This window comes from Bos indicus, chromosome 10 (genome assembly GCF_029378745.1).
Source record: "Bos indicus isolate NIAB-ARS_2022 breed Sahiwal x Tharparkar chromosome 10, NIAB-ARS_B.indTharparkar_mat_pri_1.0, whole genome shotgun sequence".
NCBI lineage: Eukaryota > Metazoa > Chordata > Mammalia > Artiodactyla > Bovidae > Bos > Bos indicus.
In genome coordinates this window covers 80256305-80263424 of record NC_091769.1, presented here as the reverse complement: position 1 = coordinate 80263424, position 7120 = coordinate 80256305, and the positions used below count along the sequence as shown (strand labels likewise).

The window sequence follows — 7120 nt, the reverse complement described above, 5'->3', positions numbered from 1 at the left end:
TGAGGGCAGGAATTTTGTCTGGGCCCTTTAAATACCCAATGCCTAATAAGGTTACCTGGCCCCCATTATGTGCACAACAAACATTTGCTGCACGAGTTACCCAAAACTGACACTGAGCGAAGCACTTTACACAAGGGATCAGATCAGATCAGATCAGTTGCTTAGGCATGTCCGACTCTTTGCGACCCCATGAATCACAGCACACTAGGCCTCCCTGTCCATCACCAACTCCCGGAGTTCACTGAGGCTCACGTCCATCGAGTCAGTGATGCCATCCAGCCATCTCATCCTCTGGCATCCCCTTCTCCTCCTGCCCCCAATCCCTCCCAGCATCCGAGTCTTTTCCAATGAGTCAACTCTTCGCATGAGGTGGCCAAAGTACTGGAGTTTCAGCTTTAGCATCATTCCTTCCAAAGAAATCCCAGGGCTGATCTCCTTCAGAATGGACTGGTTGGATCTCCTTGCAGTCCAAGGGACTCTTGAGAGGTAGGTAACAAGTAAGAAAACAGAGACTTGGAGAGATAAGTGTTTGTTCAAGTGAAGATGGCAATGCCTGGGTGCCTGGATGCAAAACCAGGTCTTCTCACGCTAAAGTCCATGTTGCCGCTGCTGCTCCACAGCGAGTCATTGGTGCATGCCTTCCCAGGGGTCATGCACACCTAGTTCAGGGGTGTGCTTGTGGAAAGTCCCAGGGAGTCATTGCCAGCTGCTTCCTTACCCAACTCCCAGGCCTTGTGAGAGTCACATCCCAAGGCTCTTCCTGAGTCCCCCTTCCCTGAAGACTGTAACACTGACCCATTTTCTCTCTTTCCCCTCAAGCTGCCTCCCTTGACTTTCTTCTCTGGCTTCTCCTCCTCCTAACTCCTAAATGTGGCCGCTCTGCCCACTTGCCCACCTCATATAAATGAAAGATTTCCTTTTCTGCTGCCAACATACCCCTTCAGATCTGAGCGCCTCTCCTTGTCCTTGCAGCCAAGCTGACCTCCTGACTGCCATGTTCTGAGAAGTGTGGCCAGCCAGGGCCTATCCACAGGGCCCCTGCAGGTGCCTGGGCCCTGGTCAGCAGAATGCCTGGTCCATATAAAAAGAAAAACCCTGTGCAGGTGGATGTCAGTTGCAGGGTGACCTCCAGCGCGGCATGCTGAAGGGTACAGAGCCTCCCTCAGTCAGAATCCTTGAGTCCTTGAGTTACTGGAGGGGCAGAGCCCTACACCCAGCCCTGGGCCGAGTGAGCTGTACGTGAACAAGGAATAAACTCCTATGGTGTGTCTGAGGTTCGGTAGTCTGCTGCAGCAGCTAGCGAACCTCAGTGAGGTCAGAGCCCTCACCGATCTTTGTGTCCCTGGCTCTCCCCATCACAGAGACTCCCTGTTCTCCTTCAGCCTACACCTCATTGCCAAAGCAACCTTCCTTCAGTCTATCTGGGTCGTGCCGCTGCTGTTCCCCCCAGTCTTCAATGGCTCCCCTTTGTCTACAGACTCCAGGGTGAGCCTCCGGAAGAGGCACAGAGCCTGGAGCTCCAAGCCCCTCCCCACCACTTATGCTCTCTCTGTCTCTCTCCCGTTCTTGCACTCTTGTCAGATCCAAACTCAGAGCTGCCCAAATGTTATCCTGTCCACTGTTGTCTCTGCTGCTTCTTTGTTTTTTCTCCATCTTTGTCAAAATCCTCCCACTTAAAATCCTTCCTTCTTCAAGACAAGGCTTCTCGGGTCCTCCAGCCACGTGGAAGGATGCTCACAGCCCACCATTCGCTTGCCTCCCATCATCATCGCTGTGCTGCAACGCCGTGAGCCTGTTCACCCCTGCTTCTCTCCCTCCCACTGGACTGTCGGCTCCCCTGAGCACAAGCCTGTGTTGCCACTGTGCCCATCAGGCCAGGCAGAGCCCAGATACAAGGCGGGTGTCTGTTCCCCCTCCCTGCAACAACCTTCCATCTTTCGTGCTGGAGGGTGAGGCTGGAGTTGCAGAGTATACACAGCCAGCTCATCCATCTTCCTCCTCCCAGCACACTCAGAGGGCTAACTGCATGACCTTTTGCATCTGTGGATTCCTCTCTCTTCCCCCTCTCTCTTTTTTTTTTTTTTCTTTTTAAACACAGGCCCTTGGAGCTTGCTCGGAGGCCTGGCTGAGCTGGGAAGAAGTTGGCTGCTCGGTTATATTTAGGCTAGCAGAGACATCAATCTAAGCCTCTTTAAAAATAAAATCCTGTTTCAGCTGGATCCCCGAGCATGTCCCCACCCACTCTGAACAAGCTTGTTCGCCTCCTCCAGGTCCCCAGTCCCAATGACAGCCCCTTCACGTGGCCCACACATGTGTGACCATGCATTAGGATGGCAGCGATCAATTCAAAGAAGATTTCTCTCTTCTTCCAGGCTTTCCTTCCCTGCGGCTTTCCTCTCCTCAGTGTAGTCCAGGGGACTATGTAACCTTCTTCCATGCCTCTTCCCTCTCAAACTAGGCAGAAACAAACCTGGCGAATGGACAAGATACTGCCTCTTGCTCCGGAGTTTCTGGGTCCTTGTTCTCTGTCCCCACTAGGCTGTCTTCATGGAAATGGGAAGAAGCCAAAAGAAGACAAAGACCAGAGATCGGAGTGGAAAGTGGCGTCTGCAGTTGTGCTGGAAGGTGTGATGGGGACTTCTGATTGCACCGCTCTTGCTGGCAGCCTAGTGGGTCCTGACGTGCATGTGGGTGTGTGTGCAGGTTTGCACGCGTGTCTGCCCTTGTGCACGTGTGTAGCACACTGCGCGTGGATGAGACGCAGCCCACGGGAGTGTTGGGGCTGACCCTTCCTACTCCTTGACTTGGCTACCGCAGCCCTGGTTCTTTTCCATCCCCACTGATGAAACACTTCTTTATGTCTTATTCACATCCTGTCTTGACTACCACAATTGTCTCCTTGCTGGGCCCACATGTCTCTCATCACCAATGGGATCCAAATGTTGCTGACAAAATAATCTCACTGCTTTTGTGCTGCAATCACATTCCTCCACTTTCTCAAATTCTTCTCTGTCTCCCATTACTAGGGGAATCGCACACACAGACCACCATCTCTTTCTGTGTCTTCACACCCCTCCCCACCCTGTCCCACCCTCACTGCCTTTCCGAAACACTCACTCTCCTCCTCTTGCTGTTCCAGGGACCACAGCTCTTTGGGGCCTGCACAACCTCTCAAGCACTATTTATTCAGTCAGCAAATGTTTACTAACAGTGACAGACACCCTCCTAGGCACTGGAGTGCACAAGAACCAAACTGAGGACAGACAGTCAACAGAGAAAAATGTAAGAGCATGTCGAGACTTACAGGGACTATAAAGAAAAACTAAGCAAAGGGGACTTCCATGGTGATCCAGTGCTTAAGAATCCACCTTGCAATGCAGGGGACCCGGGTTCGATCCCTGGTCAGGGAACTAAGATCCCACATGTCGTGGACCAACTAAACCCAAGTGCCACAACTAGGGAGTTTGTATGCAGCAACGAAAGATTGAGTGTGATGCAAATTAAACCCAGAGTAGTCAAATAAATAAATACTTCAAAAGATGAAACAGAGAGGGGGGCCAGAGACCAACTCTTATACAGACTGACCAGGAAGGCCTTCCCAGGAGGCCTGGACCATTTCCCCCACCTTTTTTTTCTCCATGTGAGGTGTATGGCTGGCATCTTTAACATCCCCCTGCTTTGCCAGAGGTCTTCCCTCCCATCCTTCTCGTTGTATGGTGTTTATCTTGATCTTAAGAGCAGGGGAGGCACTGGGTACAGCTCAGTCGCAGCAGGAGAGCTACTGCATTATTAACTATGAGAGCCTCACCCTGGCCAGAAGGAAATCACCTAGCACAGACACGGTCCTCTCCTGGTTCCCTGTTCAGAACACAATGTGGTGTCTGAATAAGTAGTAGCAGCTTTGTCCAAGTGTCCTGTCTGTGTCCAAATCACGTCTCTTCCTTCCTAGAATTAGGGTGCATGTACTGGCATTGGTGACCACTATCTGGCCAACTACTCAGGGGGAGCCAGGGCTCCCCATTCTTCTGACAGTGGAACCCACTGAATGGATGCTTGATGTCAACCAACACCATCTTCACCTTGAAACAGCCCAAAGGAAAAGTACCTTAGTGATAGAGGCTTCGGTGAACAAGTTTATTAGTACCTGAAATGACTAATATTAAATAAACAGCAATAAAAATGGCTACCATTAAAAAAAAACACTGTGGTGTATGTGTTTTCCTTCCTGGTGGGGGAAAGGCTAGGGGGCAGGAAGATGGAGTCTGGACCTTTGTTTTGACTGGGAACAAACTCATGGACTGTCCATGTTCCCCCAGAGCCTTTCGATGGCAGCCAGATCAAGGGCGATGGCGGTGCTGCCCATGACAGTCTTTCCTGGCCCCAGCTGTCTTAGTGCAGTCTGTCTAGACCCTCCCAGTCCAACGCAAGCGCCACTAGCCACTGGGCCAACAGAACACTTGGAACGTGGTTAGTCCTCATCGACACAAAACATCAAACACACACTAGATTTTGAAGACTAAATATCAAAAAGTGAAAGTGAAATACCTCACAAATTAAATGTTAAAAAACGCGTGTTTTAATGCATCATTTAAGGCAGTTACATTTTGTCCAGTAAGAACTCCACTATACAAAGCAGGTAAAAATGTAGCTGCTCAGGTGGCAGAGAGGGAAGAGGATTTGGGGGATCTCTGGAGGGGGCCTGGGAGAGTGTGGGGGTGTCCTATCCATGATCAGAGCCTGGTCTGGCTCATTTATTATTGGGTTGGATGGTCCCTTCATTTGAGATTGTGGGGGAAATACCCAGAGGAGGCCCCCATTCAATCATCCTAAGTGGAATCTGATCTTTATCTTGGGATAAACATTCCGAATGGAAGGTGAGTGCTTGGCGATAAGGAAGATAAGGAAACCATATGGCTCTGTCAGGAGGCTCCCAGGGCCTTATTCTCAAAAGGATTAATGACTCCAAAAGGGGATCATCTCTTTTCTGCTTTGAGGAGGCAAAAGCCCCAAACCCCCCAGTAGGGACGGGAACTGACTGATCCCAGGCAGGGAGGACTAGCACTCAGGACTTTCTCTTGCCTTCCCTGGGCTCCTCTCTCTCCCACACTGTCCACCCCCACTTCACAACAAAGCCCTTCGGTTCAGTCACTTAGTTGTGTCCGACTCTTTGAGGCCCCGTGGACTGCAGCACGCCAGGCTTCCCTGTCTATCACCAACTCCTGGAGCTTACTCAAATTCATGTCCATCAGGTCCTTTGGGCTGTTGTCAATGAACCCCCAATCTCTAGACCACACTTAGCAGCCCAGGCTTATGCAGGGTTGGCGATGGGGATTTGAATCCTCACACCCTCTCGATTAGGCAAAATTTCCAGAGACTCCACTTCTGTGCACCTCCCGGTCCCCACGCTGGCTATTGGTAGCTGCCCAGGTGGCACAAGAGGGGCTTTCCTGGCAGGGATGGGGTTTCGGTGGGCCTGCTGGAACTGGCCACGTGGCATGGCAGGGCTGAGAACCATCGTTGATGGGGGAGGGCAGGTAACATGAGAAAGGGATCTGGGGCTGAGGGGCGGGGGAGGCGGAGGCTACGGGCTTTTGAGCACGTTCTCTCCTCCCCTACGTCACAAGGCACCTCATCCTTCATTCCTCTGGCACTGCCGGCCAGCACAGCTGTTCTCTGACCCCCAACTGGAGACTGTCAAAGGCATTCAGTTTAGGTACAAAAGCGGGCCCTCAAAGCAGAGAGGGGGTGGTTTCAGGATGGTGTGAGAGTGGTCACAGACAAGAAGAAGAATTATGCAAAGAATAATGAGTATTTACGGAGGGCTGTGTCAGGTGTCTCCCTTGATTGTCATGTTAAAGCCAAAAAAAAGCTCTAAGAGGGATATTTCATTTTGCCTAGAAGGCAACTGAGGTTCAGAGAGGCTAAGCCACTTGCTCAAAATTGCATAGCTAGTATGAGCTGGAGCTGGGAGTCAAACACAAGAGTCTGACCCTTGGAGCCCAAATTGTTGAGGCAGGCAGGACCCAGCACACGAGTGTTCTTGTCACACTGCTGCGGTCAGTGACAAGCAACTGGAAGATACTTTTCCTCGTCCACGTTGCGGCCCACCCCGGGTAACATGGACAGTAGCACCTAGCTGCCAACCAAGTGAGCCTGTGCCGTGGCCTCACACCTTGCTCAGTGGAACAGCCCAAGCCTTCTGTGGTCCAAAGAGCCTCCGCTAAGAAGAGGCCACCCTCTCACCCTCCAGCCCCAGCAGGGTCACATCTAAGGGAGAGGTGGGAACAACTGTCAGCGGAAGGGAGAGGAGGCCCCCAGATTTCCAGCCTCAAGCTGGCCCTGGCTGATGGCCTTGGTCTGGGGCTTTTCTGTGCTCTGAGCACATCTCAACATTTGGAGAAAAACAAGAAAGTGAACAATAGACGTTTGTGGGCTAGAGGACAGGGCCGACTTCCCCCTGGGACTCGCGCTGTTCATAAACTGCCCCAGCTGCACTCTCACGGCTGGGATGTCACAGGAGCCTGGCTGAATCACAGCCTTGTCCTGGCTGGGGCCGGCGACTGGCTCCTTTTATATAGCACTGGGGGGGGGATGCAAATGCCGGTGGGGGGAGCCAGGAGCTGGGGGTGGGGTGGCATGCTTTCCTGCCTGGATTTGGGAAATCACAGAGAAAGGATGCATCAGGCCTTGGCATTGTAGCTCTGCCAAGTCGCCCCCTGGCTGACGTGTCCTGATCAGAGCTGTTTGCCCCACAGGAGAAGAATCAGCTTTCTATCAAATGGACTCTGGGTTCCACCCCAGAGAGCTGGCTCTCCAGAGGACTGGCTCTCCAGAGGACTGGGAGAGTAAGGGGGACTGACCGGTGCTGAATGCATCTTACCCAGCTGGTCAAGGTGGCTCCTGGGCACCATGCTGGGTGGGGTGGGAGGTGGAATAGTGGTGGGCTTCTCTGAGCTGCCCCCACTCAGGCTTTTCAGGCCTTGCTTCCCACTGTGACAGCCAAGGGCAGCAGGGCAGGGTGTGTTAGGCCAAGAAAGAGTCAGTGGATGGAGGGCTGCAAACCAGAGTTCTGACCCCCTCTTCATGTAGGACTGACCAAGTGACCCTAACTGAGGCCCAG

The 7120-nt window shown here is 52.3% G+C and overlaps 1 long non-coding RNA gene across 1 annotated transcript; it reads left to right on the top strand.

The window, feature by feature from the left end:
* The first annotated feature begins 1624 nt into the window (after positions 1–1624).
* Positions 1625–4179, top strand: LOC109564570 (uncharacterized). The gene is made up of 3 exons (XR_002181507.2): positions 1625–2625; positions 3140–3282; positions 3950–4179. It is a non-coding gene; the product is annotated as an uncharacterized lncRNA (long non-coding RNA).
* Positions 4180–7120: the final 2941 nt, after the last annotated feature.